At 45.3% G+C, this 21027-nt stretch overlaps 1 protein-coding gene across 6 annotated transcripts in view; it reads right to left on the reverse strand.

Moving 5' to 3' along the window:
* The window catches only part of FOXP2 (forkhead box P2), a gene marked incomplete at both ends in the record, with an annotated part of 376809 nt that overhangs the window by 272031 nt on the left and 83751 nt on the right, over nt 1–21027 (reverse strand). The window lies entirely within an intron of this gene.

The following is a 21027-nucleotide window of genomic DNA, read 5'->3' on the forward strand; positions in this document are numbered from 1 at the left end:
CTGAGGATTTCTGAAGAATGGATCGTGAATCCATATTCCTACTGTAATGCATTGGGCCTTGTTTTATTGAGTGTACCACATGGGGTTTGAATGCTGGAAGTTTGCTTAAGCAGGGAGCTGGCTAATGGCTCCCAACTCCTCAGACAACCTGTCTCCAGCGCTGCCATTGGCTGCCTCTAGGGTGGTAATAGGTTCCTTTAAACCTATTGGCTGCCACCTAGAGGCCAGGGTATAAATAGCTGCATTCGCAGCCCTGTTTCCCAGTTCAGTTCCTGCAAGCAAATCAAGAATGTTCCTGACTGAACTCACTGGCCTCGTCTCTTCTCTCAAGCAACAAACCCAGTACACAACACTGGCGATGAGGATGGGATCCTGCTCCTTCCACAGAGCTGAGAGTCACTAGGGGTGAGGCCGGAATGCACCTGGCAGAAAAGCAATTCCCCACCCCTACGGTCAGCCTAGCACAGCCACGCTAGCGACCACGAGCCCTGTGGATCAGTCCCTGGGCATACGGAGGAGCAGAACAAGAAGACAATGAGCCCCAGCTGCGAAGACTTCCCAAGATGGTGAAGGTTGGAAAGCTGAAAGAATTCAGTGTAACTCACCCAGAAAGATGGTCTTCATATATTTCCAGGGTCTAGAACTATCTCCATGCCAATCGAGTCACTGAAGACAGCCTGAAGGCCGCAACGCTCCTGTGCGTTTGCGGCCCAGCCACATTTGACATCACAGAAAATTTGTTCACCCCAACTCTTCTGGAGTTCATAATGTTCACGGACTTGAAGAAATGACTCAGCGACCAGTTCCAGCCCAAGCTCTCAGTAATAGCTTGGCAGCACCTGTTCGAACAGAGGGTCCAGCACCTGGGTGAATCAGCTTCCGAATTCATTGCAGCTTTGAGGCAGGCTGCATGCCTGTGCCAGTTCTCCAATGTAGAAGAGAGACTTCGGGACTGGCTTGTCTGTGGCCTCTGAAATCGAGAACTGCAACAGAAGCTCTTTGCCAAAGAAACTTTATCGTTCCCAGATGCGTTTAAAGAGATTGTGGTGGACGAAGCTGCCGTCGGGGCCATAAAAGCCATGCGGCCTGCCAAAAGCACGCAACACAAGGAGGCCATCCACCACGAGGACGCTGAACACATGGAAGACTCTGACAGCAACCGAGAAGTGGACAAGCTTCAATGGCACGACAACCAGCCACGTCGCAGTGACAATCAATATGGGACAACTTACAAGGCAGGTTCATTCATTAGGTGCCCAGGTTGTGGCAGCCGCCATTAACACATGGACGGCAGGTTCCGGACAGCCACGTGCCAGGCCTGTGGGAAGACCAGCCACATCGTGTCCATCTGCAGAGTTTGCCAGAAGGACCACCAATCGAACTGCCAATTGGACGTTCCGATCAGGAGAGGTATCAGGGTCCCGGAGCAATTTAGCATAGGGTTTTGCTCCAGCTGCCACAGTGTTTGCCGCATGGGAGCTCGCCACCCCATTAAGCCGAAATTTTGACTTCAGGTCGAGCTGCAAGGGGTCCCGTGCAAGATGGAACTGGACACGGGGTCAGCCATGTCCATCATATTGCTTGATACATTCAGGTTCATCTGCAACCGCAATAAAAGATGGGCCAAGCTTAGGCCATCCGACATTATCCTGACCGACTTTCAGAATGCTAGAAAGGGCGAGGCCACAATGGCCATCAAATTCAAGGGGTTTTCTGGGCACCTGGATGTTGTCGTACTATAGGGTCAGAGAATGAGCCTTGATAGGGCTCGATTGGTTTGATGCAGTAGGTATGCAAGTTACCGGTATTAACCGGACACAAGCCACGAACTTAGTGTCAGTATGCGAGGAGTTCACAGATGTTTTTGACACAAGTCTGGGAATGTACAAAGGCCCTCCGATAACATTTAAACTGGATCCTGCTATAATGCCTATCAGGATTAAGCCCCGTAGAGTGCCATTTGCTCTTAAACACAAAAGAGATGCTGAATTGGACAAGCTAGTCGAACAGGGGGTACTACAGCCTGTAGATGGGGGTGAATGGGAAACCCCAATCGTCACACCACTAAAAGCCAATGGAGAGGTCAGGATTTGCACTGACTACAAGTGCACAATTAATTGTGCACTTAAGCAGCACGCATACCCAGTGTCAGTCGTGAGCCACATCTTGGCATTGCTGCAAGGGGGTACAGTTTTCACAAAGTTAGATTTGGCACAGGCCTACCAACAGCTACCTGTGGACGAGGCCACAGCTGCAGCACAGACTATTGTAAAGCACAAAGGGGCATTTAAAGTAAAATGCCTCCAATTTGGGGTTAGTGTAGCCCCTGGAATTTTTCAAAGCATTATGGAGCATACGTTCAAGGGCATTCTGGGGGTTTGCCCCTACTTCGATGATGTGCTCATCACTGGTGAGTCCACTGAGATGCTTGCAAGGAGGCTCAAAGCCGTCCTTCAACGGCTCCGTGAAGCAGGCCTTAAATGTAAGAAAAACAAGTGTAGTATAAGAGTCCCTTCAACTGAGTTCTTGGGTTTCTGTATCGATGCTGATGGCATCCACCCTGCTGAGTCCAAGCTAAAAGCCATTCAGCTGGCACCTAGCCCCAAGACAAAAGGAGAGCTTCAGGCATTCCTAGGCCTCCTAAATTTTTACCATGCATTCCTTCCTAACAAGGCCACAGTGGCAGAGCCATTATGCCAGCTCTTGGATAAAAACACTGCTTGGAAATGGACCAAGGTCCATGAAAGCAGTTTTAAGGCATTGAAAGCCTTACTGTCCTCCAGTTCAGTGATCACCCACTTTAAAGAGTCTTTGCGGTGTGCCTTGCGCGTGACACATCCTCGTATGGGGTGGGGGCTGTTTTAAGCCATTTGGAGAGCAATGGGACTCAAGTCCCAATTGCTTATTACTTGAGGACATTATCCGCTGCAGATTGCAATTATGCACAAATTGATAAAGAGGCATTGGCCATTGTAGCTGGGGTAAAAATATTCCACAGCTACCTGTATGGCAGGGACTTCATGGTCTTCACAGACCATAAACCGCTATTGGGGTTATTCACTACTGACAGACACCCCACTTCTTGTCCCCTAGGATGTTAAGATGGTCCATCTTCTTATCAGCCTACAGCTTCAGGCTGATTCACAAACCCGGCAAAGACATAGGCCATGTAGATGGCCTCACCCAGTTGCCATTGCCTCAGATCGAGCCAGATCCGGCTCCAGCGGCTCACATTTTGTCTATTCAGGATTTGCCTGAGTTCCCCCTCCACGCAGGGGATGTGGCTGCAGAAACTGCTGCAGACAAGGTTTTAAGCAGAGTGCTATCCTGGATTCACACAGGGTGGCTGGAAAACAGTCCTGGGCCCGAGTTCCAGAACTACTTCACACGTAGACATGAGCTTTCAGCTCACAAGGGTTGTATTTTATGGGGGATCAGGGTCATTGTCTCCACTTCATTGAGAGACAGGGTACTGCAATCACTTCATGAGGGACATCCGGGCATTGTCCAGATGAAGGCATTGGCACAGAGCTACTTAAGGTGGCCTGGATTAGATAAGGCTATCGAAGCTCAAGTACACAGGTGTTACACGTGTCAGCAGTCCAGGCCTGAAATACCACACGCTCCTGTCTAAAGATGGGAGGAGACACATACTCCTTGGTCGAGGATTCATATCGACTTCACTGGGCCCTTTCAGGGACAGCTATTTTTTATAGTGGTCGACAGCCACTCTAAATGGCTGGAAGTTATTCCAATCACAAATATGACTACTGCTAGGAGCATCCAGGTGCTTAGGAAACTTTTTGTAATACACGGGCTGCCAGACGTTGTAGTATCCGATAACAGGGCCCAGTTCACAGTGGCAGAATTTCAAGCCTTCTTGAGGACTAACCTCATTAGGCACGCTACATCGGCTCCATTTCACCCTTCCAGTAATGGGCAAGCCGAACGGATGGTGCACACTACAAAGGAGTCACTGAAGCGCATAGTGACTGGGGATTGGCACCACAGACTGGCTGATTTTTTGCTTTGCCAGCATACTACGCCTTGCACAGCAACAGGCAAGAGCCCAGCAGAGCTTCGCTGGGGAAGGCGACTAATCACAAAACTGGACAGGCTGCACCCAGACTGGGTGACAGCAGACGCCTCTCGCCCAAGGCCTCCGAGGGGGTTGCATGTGGGTGATGGGATGTGGGCCTGGAACTATGGGCATGGGAACTTGTGGGTGCCAGGCAAACTCACTAAAATCTCAGGCCCTCTCTCATACGAAGTGACTTTAGATGGCAGGCAAGTTGTTCGCCACCATATTGATCAGTTGCAGAACCAGTTAACGGCCACAAAGTGAGGACCTCGTCCCTGGTCCAATTCTAGAACCTCAAACCAGCAGCCAAACAGATCAATTCATATGCTCTGAGGACCCTAGCAGTCAGAGCAACGGGGAGGTAGTCGTAGAGGGGCAAAGCCCGGGAGTGCAACATGGGTCCCCGGGCGGGGAAAGTCAACCTGAACAATACAACCACTGTGCTAACACTGTTCAAACAATGGACTCTGGGGTGGGCTGACCTGGAATGGCCAGCCAGAGGAATTCGAGTCAGCCAGACTCTCATGGACTCAATAATCCTGGTCTACCTAGCTCGGCGGGCAAGCTGGTAGACTGGGAGTTGCCGGGATCCCCCAGGCAATCTACGAGGGTTTGTAAACCTCCAGCTTATTTACAGGATTTTGTCCTATAATAATTGTGCTGTAATGTGTGTTTACTGAAATTGCTGCCTGCTCAGGAAAGTCTCTTTATTAGTGAATACAATTGGAACAATGCTGTACTTGTGCATACTACTATTTTGTACTTTTGTAAACTCTGCAATTGCTGTACTTATTTCTTTTGTTGCTATAATGTGTGTACATTCTAGGGGGGAGGGGTGTAATGTATTGGGCCTTGTTTTACTGAGTGTACCACGTGGGGTTTTAATGCTGGAAGATTTCTTAAGCAGGGAGCTGGCTAACGGCTCCCAGCTCCTCAGACAAACCATTTCCAGCGCTGCCATTGGCTGCCTCTAGGGTGGCAATAGGTTGCTTTAAACCTATTGGCCGCCACCTAGAGGCCAGGGTATAAATAGCTTCAGTTGCAGCCCTGTTTCCCAGTTCAGTTCCTGCAAGCAAATAAAGAATGCTCCTGACTGAACTCACTCGCCTCATCTCTTCTCTCAAGCAATGAACCCAGTACACAACACCTAAAATTTGGAGAAAATGTCAGATGATGATGAGCTGAAGGAAAATCTTCTTGATTTGCAGACAAGTCGTGATCTTAAAATGAAATTTGAAAGGAACACTCTGGAGGAGTATTGGTGTTCAACAATAGATAGGTTACCAAGACTTTGTGAAAAGGCACTGGGTGTCCTTATCCCATTTTTGACAACATATTTATTTAAGGCAGGATTCAGTTCTCTTTTGTCAATCAGGACAAAATTGAGAAATCACCTGAATCCACAAGCAGACCTACAGATCGCCAGCAGCAATAAAGTGCCTTGTTTTGACAAATCATAAACAAGAAGCAGGTGCAAAGAAGTCATTAAATTCAAATTGACTGCATGTATTTGAATTTGTATAACATTTTCTTATTTTTATGTTCACATCATTCAAAATTTGTTTAAATAAGTTTGTTGCTTAAATTGAGTGTATATTCTCTTTCATCATCTTCAAACCAGGTATTATTTTTTAAGGGATACGAGAGTATATCAGATGCGTTCTAGAGGTGTGGGGTATAGAAAAGGTTGGGAACCACTGCTCTGGAATATCATCTTGCACCCCTGATTGGGAACCCCTGACCTAGAAGGTAAAAAACAGCCTAGAAAATACAGCAGCACCAGATAAAAAGTATCAGTATCCTAATCATGTTGAAGGCCAGATCCACATTAAGCCTAGCAGGCCAAGCTAGGCTTAATTGGAGTAGAAGACTTCCAAGGTCCCTTCCAGCTCTATTCTGATTGAAGCTGCTATATATGTAACAGCCAGAAATCTCCTCTCCCTGGCACTGATGATGTTATCTAGCTGGGTAACAAAGTCTCTGAAAAAGAGTAGCCAGATTCAGAGAGCTTCAGGAATCCAGTAAGGTTTACTTTCTATTGTAATTTGAACAATGTTCATATTAAAGAAGAGTTCACAAGGTCTAGGTCTGTGGTGGTGAACATATGGCATGTGTGTCACAGGTGGCATGCAGAGCCATCCCTGTGGGCATGTGCGCCATTGCCACAGACAGAGAGACATAGGGCCGGACTCTTCCCCTTCCCCTCTCCACATATGTGGAGTCTGGGAACAGCTGCAAGAGCTGGACGGGGTGAGAGAACCTATAAAAGGAGCTGTTCTGGCAGGAGAGTGAAAGCACTGGAAGCAACCAGTGGGGGGTTTCAAATCATTTAACAACCAGTTCTCTGCCTTGCCTTCCCTCCATCTTGGTTGGGCTGGGCTGCTTGGGGGGGTCAGCTGGGGTGAGAGCAAGAAGGTGGGGTCATCAGGTCCTGGCTGGGGAAAGGTGAGGAGGTCTGGCTAAGAAGGACAGGAGGGCCAGGATGCCTCTGTGGAGGAAAGTGCCCCCCGCCAGCCGAACGTCTCATCCACACTGCAGTCACATAGGATTGAACAGAAATAGCATTGGGCAGGGGGCTGGGGAGGTGGCCAGCAGGGGGGAATCAGAGCTGCCATTTCCCTTCCACAGTGCAGCCCCATTGGCATGGGTGGAGATGGCCCCGGAATGGCCAGAAAGGAGCCCTCACCTGGTGCAGGCCCTGTCTACATGGTGGTTCTGACAGGGGTGGCAGCAGCTGCTCCTCCTGCTGCTCCGAGCCCCTTCACCAACCAACCACACGGGGAAGCAGGAGGTGGCGGCAGTGATCCCTGCATCACCAAGCCCAGCCATCAGCAGATTTGGAAGCAAAGCTGTGCCACCCATACTCATGCTGGTGGAGGCAGCAGCAGGGGAAGGTGAGCTGTGGCACATGCCCACCCCTCCCTGTTGCCACCCCACACTGACCCACATGCACGGCCCATAGATGCACACGGGATGATGTGGGGCAGCAGTGGCAAAGGGTCAGCCCCCATGTGCTCGCTGGCCTCTGTGTGTGGTGGCCGATGCTGTCAGGCAGCAGATCCAGAAGCAAAGCTGTGCCGACCATCCTCGCACTGGTGGGGTACCGGGGGAAGGTGGATCTGGCATGCTCCCACCCTTTGCCACTGCTGCCCCACATCGTCCCACATGCGCCTCTGGGCCGTGCATGCAGGACGATGTGGGGCGGCAGCAGGGAGGGGTAGGTGTGCACCACAGCTCAAATTCCCCCGCTGCTGCCTCCACCAGCACAAGTATGGGTGGCAGAGCTTCGCTTCCAGATCTGCTGGGCTTGATGATGCAGGGATCACTGCCGCCACCTCCTGCTTCCCTGTGTGGTTGGCGAGTCAAGGGGCTTGGAGCAGCAGGAGGAGGATCAGCCACATCCCCCATCAGAGCCACCATGTAGACAGGGCCCGCACAAGGTGAGGGCTCCTTTCCAGCCATCCTGAGATCATCTCCATTCACGCCGATGGGGCTGCCATGATGCAGGACATCCAGCAGGCTATGGCTGCTGACAGACACTATCGGACCCCATGCGCTTGCTGGCCTCTGTGTGGAGAAGCCAATGGTGTCAGGCAGCAGCTGCTCCGCCCCGTGCCTTGCCTTGACCCATGGCAATTGGCACACCTGCCCTTGCCTCCCCTCCCCTCCCCCCGTAGGGCGAGCCTCTGGTCCACCGCCCCACCCACCAGAGCCCCCCAACCCTGCCTGGCCCTCATGGGAATCCCTCCCCACAAGCATCATTGACGTGGCCACATCATGGCCACACACACCCAGTCATCCATGACCAGCACAGTCAAGCCCACCCAGTCAGCCATGCCCACCAGGCAATAAATAAATGGGTTTTGGGTTGCACTTTGGGCACTCGGTCTCTAAAAGATTTGCCATCACTCATCTAGACTACACTGGCATGTGTTTAAGTTTTATCATACAAAACTGGAATCAGATTTATATCACAAAAAATTGAATCTCATAATGAAGCAATGTTATCTCTAAGAAAATCTACCAAATCATGCATATACTAACCAAATTGTTTTATTATATGTCTATGCTATTAATGCTTAGACAAACATAATTATTTAGAATAATTGTTTTATTATAGGTATCACCCTGTAGCAAGAACTCAGATTCACTCCCTTAAGGTACAATCCACAAGAATGGAACATTTGGTAAAGGATTTTTTTTAATGACCAGGAAGAGAAATGGGAGGATCTAAGGAGCCTTCCATCTGTTAGCAAGTAAATACCTTTATAGGGTTATTTATAGTGGTATGCATGTTTATCATTGTCTTTTCTCCACATGATGAAATGACGTCTTTGCTATTGTCACTGAAATAGTTAGCTGTGTAAGATCCTACCTTAGCTAGTGCTCCCAAGAAAGCAGAACTCTTGAAACAAACATTATTTCAAACAGGAACTTTTACTGAAAGTCAGTGAAAGCAGAAAGGCAAAGCAAGATCTAAAGAATTCCCACACAAAACGCTTCATTAAAACATCCTTTTTCCAAACCCTCCGTAGAGCCCATTTGTCCACTTTGTTATCAGCCAATCCACAGGTGCAAAGTTTTTATGGGAACCTGAGTGATAAGGGATGGTTCCCAGGCATAGCCTCATCTTTACAATGGAGCAGAGATAAGGCAGATAGCCCCTGGCACATTCCTCCCCCTTCTTCACACCAAAAGAGATACATTAAAGATGGAGAGAACAAAGTAAAGGAAATACATCCACTAATGCTAGCCCCCCTCCCAAATGAGTGAAACCTCCCCTCTCCCACCAGGATGGCAGAGCCCCCAAAAGGTGAACTAGAGGGGATCTGACATGCTGCCCCCCTAAGAGAAGGAGAAATCCATCTGGAGAATACACAAAATAACAAAACAGGAGAAAAAGAGAAAAGAAGTTAGTCAGGTTTGTCTGGGTAACACGTGTGAAACTTTTTGAATAACCTTTGAATACCCCTAACATGTTTATTGTAAACCCATTCATTTTGGGATACTGGATGGTGTTTCCAGGCCACTAAGTATTGGGTCATGCCATGGTATTTATGAGAGTCTAGGATTTCCTTCTTTATGAAATGTTGCACACCCTCTACCATGATGGGTAGTGGTGCTGGGGTAGCTGCAGGCCATAAAGGCGAGGTCATTTCAGGTTTTAACAGGCTGAAGTGGAACACAGGATGAATTTGCCTTAAAGTTTTGGGGAGTTCCAATTCTACTGTAACCAGATTTATGATGTTTTTGATGGGGAATGGTCCTACAAATTTTGGGCCTAGCTTCTTTGATGATTGTAGGGACTGAAAAAACCTAGTTGACAGGTACACCCAGCCCCCTGCATGGAATGGTTTAGGTTCCATTCTCTTTTTATCTGCCTGCACCTTATAAGCTGCTCTGGCTTCATCTAGCACTTTCCTGACTACTGACCAGGTATTTTGTAGTTGTTTGATCCATTCCTTAAGGGAAGGGATGGTGGGTTTCACATCTGGCAGTTCAGGCATAGGGTTGAATACTTGTCCCATGGCTACTTGGAAAGGAGTAAAACCAATGCTGGAGTGAACAGTGTTGTTGTACACTACTTCCGCAAATGGTAGGAGGTCAATAAAACTGTCTTGCTGGTATTTGATAAAGCATTGCATGTACTGCTCTAGTACTAACTTCATTCGTTCTGTCCCACCATTTGTTTGGGGGTGATGACTAGAACTCAGGCTCTGGTCCATCCCCAAAAGGTCCAAAAAGGCCCTCCAGAACTTGGAGGTGAATTGGACGTTCCTGTCTGAAATTATGCATTGTGGAGCCTCATGCAGACGACAAACATGGTGCAAGAATAGTTTTGCTAGAGCTGGTCAGGTTCTTCTTACGAGGGATAAAATGGATCTGCTTGGAAAACAGGTCAGTCACCACCCAAATAACAGTATTTCCTGTGCTTTTGGACAATTCCACAATAAAGTCCATAGAGATCTCTCTCAAGGATACTGAAAGGCTTGTGACTGGCTGCAACAGGCCAGGCATTTTTCCCTGCCTTCGTTTCACTGCCACACAGTTGGGGCAGCTGGCAACATAACTCTCCATGTCGTTTTGGATGGCGGACCACCAAAACTGTCTCTTCAGTAGGTATAATGTTTTTACAAATCCAAAGTGCCCAGCCACCTTTTATCATGGCAGGTTTGAATAGTCTTTAGTCTCTGGCTAGCTGGGATGTATAGCTTACCCCCTACCCAGGCCAGTCTCTCTAGCATGAGACAGAGATTTTGTGACTGAGGAACCAGTCATCTTTCTCTAAGACTTGTTTCTTTTTCTTATGTCATGTCCTTACTTTATGCCCTTGCTGACAGAATGTTGATCTACTCCATCATGGGTGGGCCATTCCTTGACCATATAGATGTTGCTGAGCTACAATTTCTAGCATTTATTGATTGTTAAGCTATGAGAAATCAAATTTTGAATTTTTAAGTGTACTGTGCTAGATAAATCTCTTTCTCCTGCCCTGATATGCTTGGTGCATGCATTTTACACTGAATCACTTGTAAAAATGGTAGCTACGTGCTTTTAAACAAATGAATAACCCATTGTTAGTCAAGCAGAATAGTAACTTCTTGGTTCTCTTTTCCTTAAATGTCCATCAGCAACAATATTATCTTAACCAGAACCTTCAACATTTAGAGGATTGATAAGGCTACATTCACTTGTTCTCTTCTTCCTCAAACTTCAGTTTGACAGTTGAATTAGGAAGTTTGCTCATTGGGAGGAATCCATAAATATAATTGCTATTCATGGCAGGAAAAAAACATGTATTGCAAAAAACCTGCATAGAAATCTTTATGTTTTGAATTTCTCAAAAAGGGCCATTCATTTTCTATGCAAAAATCTATAGGCAGCATTGAAGAACAGCTTATGGTAGGTTACTGAGCATCTCAGTGGAAATTTGAATGAAGACTCATATAATAATTATGTGAAGTACATTTGATAATATGAGCACAAAACTTAAAGATAAGGATGTGAACAAAGGGAGATCAAAAAGATTGCGGAGTACATTATTACTTGATCCAGACGTGCAGCATAAATTGTTAGATGTCTTCAGATGGGTGAGCTTTCTTGATGTGGATGTGATTATATATCACCAAGCTATCACAGGCACCATACAATTAATCTGCAATCAGGAACTATTTTAAAAGGTAATGCTTACATATCTGAATTTTCTATTCAGCTTATATTGCATTCAACCTTAATTTCAACTAAACAGAAAAGTAACAGTAATAAACAGATGAATGCATCATGAAGCTTCATAATGCTGTTTAATAAAAAGAAATTTATCACTTAATTGTCATAAGCCTATTTTCAAACAGCAATCTATCAGAAGGAAATTATGCATCTGTAGTTATTGACCTTTCATTTCAACATGACTGATACATAATTAGACTAGTTTTGTGAAAAATAATAGTTAATTACTAGAACATGTTTTACTTTAATTGTTTTGGGATTCTTTTTTGTATCTTATTTTTTTATTCTATATGTAGGATACTAATATATGTACAATACAATAGTAAGTTTTAATGTTTAAAACTAAATGCACTTTGTTTTTTATATTCTCATCCGAGTGATGTTTTCATTTCTTTTTAAAATCGGAGACTTTGCAGATCAGAAAGTAACAATGCCTATAAAATAACTGAACCTTTTTGTAGAACTGTATTGTACATACTATAGAGAAGCAAGGGCGTACCCTGGAATTAGATTAATTGGCACCTTTGAAGAATTAATGAGAAAAAGGGATTTTAGCTTCTGAGGATATACATTCTAAAGATCCAGTATACTATTTTATTTTAGACCAATTTGTCAGATAAACTATAGTGTATTTGTGAATGTGTGTGTATGTCTAGTTTTCTACAGGATCACAAATCTATTTAATTAGAACATATTATCATCTTCCCAGGAAAGTATGCAATATGTGGAGATTTCCCATACAAAAAAAAATGGATGCAAAGGAAAGGATTATATTACACTTGCCTCTTTTTTCTTTGACTGAATCCTCCTTTTAAAGAGTGGGCTACACTTTAAAAAGAGTAGTATTTTAAATCAAAAGATACTGTGCTGATTTATGTGTTGGTTATCAAATTATGTGTGTGGATCTGTGAAAAGAAAAAGTGGAAGAGAAGAAAGGCAAAGCAAAAAGAAAATATTTCTCTCTCTCTCTCTTGAACTTCAGTTCCTACAGCTCCTGGTTTTACCATAGATTTTTTTTAGTTCAATCAGAAGCGAGTATAAATTCAATGTACAACCAAGTGCATATCTGGAAACTGTTGTATTCCTTAGTAATACATTGTAAGCGCATTCAAATAAACAAAATAGACATCAGGATGAACATACTGCTGTAAATAATGTAAGATACATATACATCTGTCTTGTGCTTACATAGTACTTTGCATATGGATGACTAATGTTGTGTGTGCGTGTCTACCTGTTTGTACATTTTTGTAAATGTAAATTGCATATCAGGAAACTGGTTTGATGTAATGGTTAAGGCATCAGACTATAAACTGGGAGAATGTGAATTCAAGTCCTGCCTTAGTCATGAAGCTGCCTGGGTGACCATGGGTTAGTCTCTCTCAACCCAACAAGAAAGCATTGGCAAACAACTTCTGAAATTGTGCCAAGAAAACTGCAGGGACTTATCTGGGCAGTTGCCAGGAATCAAGAATGACTCAGAGGCACACAAAAAAAATACAATCTTAGATTATTTGTCTAACAATAATACTCTTACCAGCAATATGTAGATTTGTTTTCATTAAATTCATTAAACAGCTGTCCATTCCAACATATTGTGACACCCAGCTTACCTAGCACAGTATTTACACTAGCTCTGACTAAAAAGTAAACTTTAGGATTGCTAGTTTGCTAACTAACAAGCATTGATCAGCTTAGAAATAGAAATGTTTTCAGGAGCAGAAGAAATAGTTTGATGTATGCATTGAGCATTGTAGAAGCAATCCACATTTGACATCCATTTATTATTCAGAAACAATAAAAAAGCAGAACAAACAACCAGTAAGTTTAAAATAGAAGCTTTTTAGTACAAAATCACTGTCAAAAATCATCTTATTTGTTCCAGACATAGCTTGGTCTGGCTTGGTCTACATAGTAGGACTAAGTACTGGTAATTAAAATACACTCATCATTAATAAGTGCATAAGTGCTCTCAAAAGAGCTGCCTCTTTCTTCAGACATTCTACCCCAATCTAAATCCCATCCTTCTTTCCCATCTTCTCATACACAAAAAAGTAACTACCGTACCTACAGAAGGAAGAGCCAGGGCTATAACTACCTGTGTTAACCTCCACTGAACAGATTCTACCTTTACCCAGCAATTTCTGTAATGGAAAAAGTGATTGCTTAAATAGTTGATAATCAGACACTCAACAATTTGTGAGATAAATGAGAGGCCAATGGATCTCTGGAATATAAAAACAGATCTGTGTGTAATTAGACATGTTGAGAAGAAAAAACTTCATTGTGGCTCAACGACCAGTCAATATTTGGTCCAGTTTCTGAACATGCAAACTCGTTATCAAGTGTATATTACAAATGAAACTTGCTTAATGGAAATTATTCAAGATTCATTTTAAGGAATGAATGCAATATACAGGAAGACTATGTAAAATGTAATTGAATACTTAATGGATGACCTAAGCACACAAAATATAATTATTATTAAATATATTGTTGGTACTTGGATTACGTAGTGAATTCTAAAAAAAATAATTTTGCACAACTTATATTTATATTTACCTCTTACATGAACCAACTATTCATACTTCTTGGATGATATAAATGCTATTTATGGTAAGCTATGGTAAATATTGTTTATTGGGATATTCTTCCACCGGGGTGAAGTGGAGCCACTCTCCTGGCCTTTTAGAAGGATACGGAGACCTTGCTTTGCATGAACCTTGCCAACCTTGTTTTGCCAAGTGGCATGAAACCCTTGGGTAGTTAGTGCCTTGAAGGCACTTCCTCATCATTTTAACTTTTAACTTATTGTTTTTTACCTGGTTCCCACTTTGTTGATGTATTACATTTTTATATGGTTTTTAATGCTTTTATCTGCAAACCACCCAGAGGCACTTTTAGAATGAGATCGACAGTACTTAAATTTAATAAATAAAATAAATATCTTGCTGCTCAAAGAGGCATAGCCAATTCTAACACAAATGGATGCAATAATGTAAATGGGGTAACATACAGTAGATAATTTCTAGTTCAGCATGGACATCCTTGTGTATAAACAAATGCCTGAATAGAGCTAATATATTTAAGGTCTAGGTACTGAATGTAATCTAAAGGCTCATCATATTATAAACATATGTTGTAAACCAGCATTATATAATAGTTTCTCCAATAATGCACAAAATGGAGACAAAGGTTTAAAACTAAGCATAGTTACAAAGCAAACTCCTTTTTCCCAGCCTCATATTTAAATACTCTATGTAAAGTTTTTTTTAAAAACACCTAAAATACAATTCACTTTCCACTATGAAAACCATAGCCTGGTTCCTAGGCCTGAGAGAAAATAAGTGGCCCATGTTAGGCTTTGTGCCTAAAGCAGCAATAGAACTTACAGTATCCCTTTTTTCTGTCCTGATGCCTTAACCACTACATCAAGCTAGCACTTATTAAACATCTTAAAACATGCTTTTTCTAAAGATGATAATTTTGTCACTTCTAAACATAAGACAAATTATATTTTTGGATATTTTTCCTTCTATAACTATATTTGCATGAATTCTTCAATTAATCACCCAAGATTTGTGACATTCCTTTTTGTTTGTAATGAAAAGTTAGATTAGATTGTCTCAACTTGCCCCAAGACATTCAAAAGCATGAAGTTTCATTGTGACAGAGAACCATAAATAAATAAATACTATGTGCTAACCTTCTCTTAAGGTAATTATAAGTGTTTGTGCCTTGAATGAAATGAAATTCAATGAAATGATATGAGCATTTCTAAACTTCACCAAACGTGAAGCCTTCAGATGGCAAATAAAAAAATAAAATTCCAGTGAAATAACTTAAACAATATAAATACACACAGAGACACTTAAATACCTATCTTATAATGTTATTCTATCCTATGATATTCCCAATCACTTTGGACCACAGGATAACATTTCCTAGAATATAGGCAACACATAGATTTATATATAGTTCAAAATGTGTAAGTCATTATTTTACAAAAAAATTGTTTCAGGATTTTAAGGGCTTGAATGTTTATAAAGATGGCATTACATGGCATTACTGTTAAAAATTTCAAACCCAACTAATTTGTCTGTTTTCTCTCATAAAACACTGGGAACTACTGTTCTTGACCATCATGTGTTTAATTCTCCTAACTGTTTACAACCAAGTCTAGAAAGTGTGAGATCATGTCCCATAGCACATCCCACAAGACTTATTTAAACTGAACATATTTTCAATTCTACAAAAATGTCCTGGGCTTAAAACTGTTATTTGTATTGAAACAGTGTTTCTGGACTTAGCTTCATTAAAACCCTGAAGACCTGGTTCACTTTTGAAGATGCCTCTTTGGATATCATCCCGGGAGCTTTTTTTAGAAAAGAAATGGTGACAAGGTCAGACAGATAATCCAGTCTAGCTTGAAAAATGAAAGAATATCTCAGAAGACAACTGCGCTAACATCCGTTTTTAGTGGCGCGGAGCCCTCCCTCTCCTTCCGGATGGCGGCGATGGCTGTTAGGCCCGGACATCGGCCTCGGTTTTTGCCCCGCAGCGGTGAAGTTATTGAGGAATGCCTGGATTTTAAATTTCTGCAGGGAATGCGTTTTGCTTGCCGCTGGAATATCATCTGGACCAGCAGGCGGACGCTTGTGAGAGAGGTTGTTTCTGCCCCCTCCTCCAGAATGGCGGCAGTGGCTGGTGGCCCAAAGATCGGCCACGGCCTGGCTTACTTCCTGTGCCGGCAGGCAGGTACTATGGCTGTCTTAATGCCTGGCTGGAATCAAGACCTCCCCATTGACAGTCCAGTTTGGCCCTGGGACCTGACCGTGGTGGGAGGACGGTCTTGGATTGGTTATCAACCACCCCACTGGTGTGAGAGACCAGTTGGGGTAGGCTTGTCCCGGGACCCTTTGCTCTCTCCACCCCAGGTTGGACTCCTCAGCTGGAGTGAGAGAACGGCTGGGGCTTCCCTTCGGATAGCCAGCTCAGGTGAGAGCTGAACTGGACTAGTGGACTGAGAGACATACCTACCGGACTCAGTATTATTCCATCTTAACACCATCATCCCATCGAACCACCCATTGTAATATTTGTAACATCTGCCCTATGTGGACATTTTATCGCTGCATGGTTTGTTTCCATTACTCTAGAGCTGATCTGTATGCCCTCAGGGGGGTTCCCTCCTCCTGGGCATGGCCAGCTGCCTGTTTCCACACTCCCCTTAATGACGAGCCCAATTGTTGGGACTCTGAGAGGTGGCTGGGCTTAGACAGGGGCCTCGAGTTGAGACATGCTAAGAGATCCCTGATACATTTTTTGGCCAGTTATTTTAAAAGGTTAGGGAGGAGGAGGGATAGTAGGGTGGGGAGGGAATTATTAACCGGCACTCAGTCTGGGCCTGTTAGGGGTCGTGACGGGACGGGGTTGGGGGGGAGGCTGCTGGTTCTGTGAATGTTGGGGTGGGGCTTCAAATCCCCACGATGATAGGGAACGGCAGCAAGTGGTTGCACGGAGGGCCACATCAACATCTGGGATCGCGCCCCTGCTATCTTCGAGCGGTGGTGCGTTCCGACCCTCCGGTTAGCACCCTTTTGCCCGGGGATGAGGGTGATCAGGCCCCTGAGCTCATGCTGGTTTATTTTAATGCCAGATCCGTCGTTAACAAGACTCCCTTCATTCAGGACTTGATTGAGTAGGAAGGTGCGGATCTGGCGTGCATCACGGAGACTTGGTTGAGCTCGGAGGGAGGGGTTCCTCTGACCGAGTTATGCCCTCCAGGTTTTCGTGTGCTACAGCAGCCACAGGCTCAGGGAAGGGGTGGTGGGGTGGCGGTGGTTGTTAGGGAGACTTTATGCCCGCGGGAGACCACCATTGTCCAGATGGCCGGGAGTGAGTCCCTCCTTCTGAGATGTGGCCCTTGGGCTCAGTTGGGCCTGTTGCTCACATACCTGGTGCCCAGCTGTGTGGCAACAGCCCTGCCCGAGCTGCTCGATGCCCTCTTAGGGTTGGCGGTGGAGTTCTCCAGGCTTATAGTTCTGGGTGACTTCAACCTGCCTTCACTGGGAGGGTCGTCTGAGTTAGCTCGGGAGTTCATGGCTTCCATGACGGCCATGGGCCTGACCCAAGTAATTCAGGGCCCAACTCATGTGGGGGGTCACACTCTTGACCTGGTGTTCCTGTCTGGACAATGGTGGGATGACCTGGCAGGGGGTTCTCCAACCATTGTTCACCTGTAATGGTCAGATCATCATCTCCTGTGGCTGGTCTTCCGTTATGCCACCCCCCACCGCTGGGCAGCAGAACCGACCAGGTGGTTCCGCCCCAGGCGTCTAATGGACCCGGAACGGTTCCAGATGGCGCTTGGGTCTATACCCATCGCCCTCACCCACAGCCCAGTCGATGCCCTGGTCGATGCCTGGGAAAGGGCAGCCGCCAGGGCACTTGACTGTGTTGTACCCTTGCGACCTCTGACCCGGCACAGATCCCGTTGGGCTCCGTGGTTCTCTGCAGAGCTCCAGGAGATGAAGCGTCAGAGACGGGGTCTAGAGAGTGGTTGGAGGTCCAGCCGATCCGAATCTGACCAATTGCAGTTAAGAACCTTTATAAGGTCTTATCTTGTGGTGATAAGGACGATGAAGTCTAATTACTTTGCTGCCCCCATCGCGTCCGCAGATAATCGCCCGGCCGCCCTGTTTAGGGTGACTCGCTCCCTTCTTAACCAGGAGGTGAGGGAGGAACCCTTACAGGGACGAGCCGAGGAGTTTAGTCATCATCTGGTGGACAAAATCGCTCAGATCCGGACTGGTCTGGACTCTGACTGGGCAGAGTCTGACGTGGAGGAATCGGACGGTCTTGACCATGTTATCTGGACTGAGTTCGATCCTGTTTCCCCTGATGATGTGGACAGGATCATGGGGAGGCTGAGCACCACCACCTGTTTGTTGGATCCGTGTCCCTCCTGGCTGGTTTATGCGGCCCGGGAGGAGACACGAGGCTGGTTCCAGGCAGTAATAACTGCTTCTTTGAAGGAGGGTGTCTTCCCTGCCGCCTTGAAGAAGGCGGTGGTGAGACCCCTCCTCAAAAAGCCTGCCCTGGACAAGGCTGTTTTAAATAACTATCGTCCAGTCTCCAACCTTCACTTTCTGGCGAAGGTTGTTGAGAGTGTGGTGGTGCATCAGCTTCCTCTGTTCCTGGAGGAAACTGATTATCTGGACCCATACCAATCGGGTTTCAGGCCCGGACACAGCACGGAGACGGCATTGGTCGCGCTGGTGAATGATCTCTGGCGGGCTCGGGACAGGGGTTGTTCCTCTGTCCTAGTCCTATTAGATCTCTCAGCGGCTTTTGATACCATCGACCATGGTATCCTACTGCAGCATCTCAGGGGGTTGGGAGTGGGAGGCACCATTTTACGGTGGTTCTCCTCCTATCTCCTGGGCTGCTTGCAGTTGGTATTGACGGGAGGGCAGAGATCCACCCCGAGGCCTCTTGTTTGTGGAGTTCCTCAGGGGTCGGTTCTCTCGCCCCTCCTGTTCAACATCTATATGAAGCCGCTGGGTGAGATCATTCATGGTTTCGGGGTGGGGTATCATCAGTACGCTGATGATACCCAACTTTTTCTTTCCACCCCGGACCAACCCAGCGATGCCCTCGCCGTGATGTCCCATTGCCTGGAGGCGGTCCAGGTCTGGATGGGGAGAAACAGGCTTCGTCTCAATCCCACCAAGACTGAGTGGCTGTGCATACCGGCATCTTGGATGAACCAGTTTTGTCCATCTTTAACTATGGGGGGGGGGTGAGGTGTTACCCCCTGTTGATAGGGCTCGCAACTTGGGCATCCTCCTTGACTCCCGGCTCAATTTTGAAGACCATATAGGAGCCGTGACCAGGGGGGCTTTTGCCCAGGTTCGCCTGGTGCGCCAGTTGCGACCCTGCCTGGACCGAGATGCCCTACGCACAGTCACTCATGCGCTCGTAACCTCCCGTTTAGACTACTGCAACGCTCTCTACATGGGGCTGCCCTTGAGGACCACTCGGAGGCTTCAGCTGGTGCAGAATGCAGCCGCACGAGTTGTGATGGGGGTTTCCCGATATTCCCATGTAACACCTCTACTCCGCGAGCTGCATTGGCTTCCGGTTGCCCTCCGGGTGAGATTCAAGGTGCTGGTAATGACCTATAAAGCCCTAAATGGCTTGGGTCCGGGATATCTGAGGGAACACCTGCTGCCAGCATCAAGTTCCCTTCGTCCAGTGCGCTCCCACAGGGAGGGTCTTCTCAAGGTGCCTCCGGTAAAAGATTGCCGGTGGGTAATGCCCAGGGGGAGGGCCTTCTCAGTGGGTGCGCCTGCCCTCTGGAACCAGCTGCCCGTGGAGCTGAGGACTGCCCCCGACCTCCGTTCATTCCACTGGGACATGAAGACCTGGCTCTTCAAGCTCTCTGGCCCAGGCTGAGAATTTTAATTTTAATTTTAATTTTAATTGGGGTTTCTACTCTTTCAGGGACTGTTATAATCTTTTTAATTGTTTTTAATTTTTGTATTTCTTGTTTTAATTCCCTGTAAACTGCCCTGAGTCCTTCGGGAAAGGGCGGTATACAAATCCAATTAAATAAATAAATAAATAAATAAATAAATAAATAAATAAATAAATAAATTCTTACTATTGCAAGAAATTTGTGTGGATGAGTGCATGAAGTTAGCAGGAGTTTAAGAAGACTGAATAATTTTCTGCTTGGACTAGTTCTCAGTCTTCTAAATTATAGCCGTGCATATACAATAAACACTGAATATTTGACTCTTTCATTTCTTCAGAATACTGATCTTGATTTATCAAGGAAATATTTGTCTCAATCAAGCCATTATTTTTTTACAGAAACTGTTGAAGACATTACTGGGCATTTTTATTCAATCAAAATGAAAAAGCAGGGTAAGAAGCTTGGGTTATCATGCCTAGAAAAATAAAACCAGTGGGTAAAATTTATTATATGTGGTGATTATTTTTAATCCATAAACATAACATAGAAAGTTCAGGCAAATCAGCAGCTACAAGCACTACTTGTAGAACTACTTTTTAGGTCCCTAATCTGGAACAGAAAAAACCCTGCCACTGGTCATCTCCAGCAACCATCCTGGCTATGTAACCTATTGGGAGTTTCCAGCACTGTACAGATAGTCCTTGACTTACAACAGCTCACTTAGTGACCATTCAAAGTTACAATGAAAAAAGTAACTTATGACCGTTTTTCACACTTTCAACTGTTGCAGTATCCCCATTGTCATGTAATCAAAATTCAGATGCTTGACAACTGATTCATATTTATGATGGTTGCAGCATCCCTGGGTCATGTGATCGCCATTTCTGACCTTCTGACAAGCAAAGTCAATAGGAGAGCCAGATTTCCTTACAGTAACAACCATGTTACTAACAATTGTATTGATTCATTTAACAATTAACAAATTCACTTAACTGTTTTGCTTAACAACAGAAATTTTGGGCTAAATTATGGTCGTAAGTCGAGGACTACCTGTAGTTTTGAATTCACATATCACAATTGACCAACTGCTCTACCAGACTATTAACTTGCTCCTGTACACACATGGCATGCATCAACAGCTGCAGCAGGAGATCTTTGGACAATCAGAAAAACTTCATGTCCTGAATGCTAACAGCCACCAATTTTTTACATGTTCCCCATTTGCCAGAGTGAAAAG

Source organism: Vipera berus (genome assembly GCF_964194415.1).
Source record: "Vipera berus genome assembly, chromosome: 6".
Taxonomy (NCBI): Eukaryota; Metazoa; Chordata; class Lepidosauria; order Squamata; family Viperidae; genus Vipera; species Vipera berus.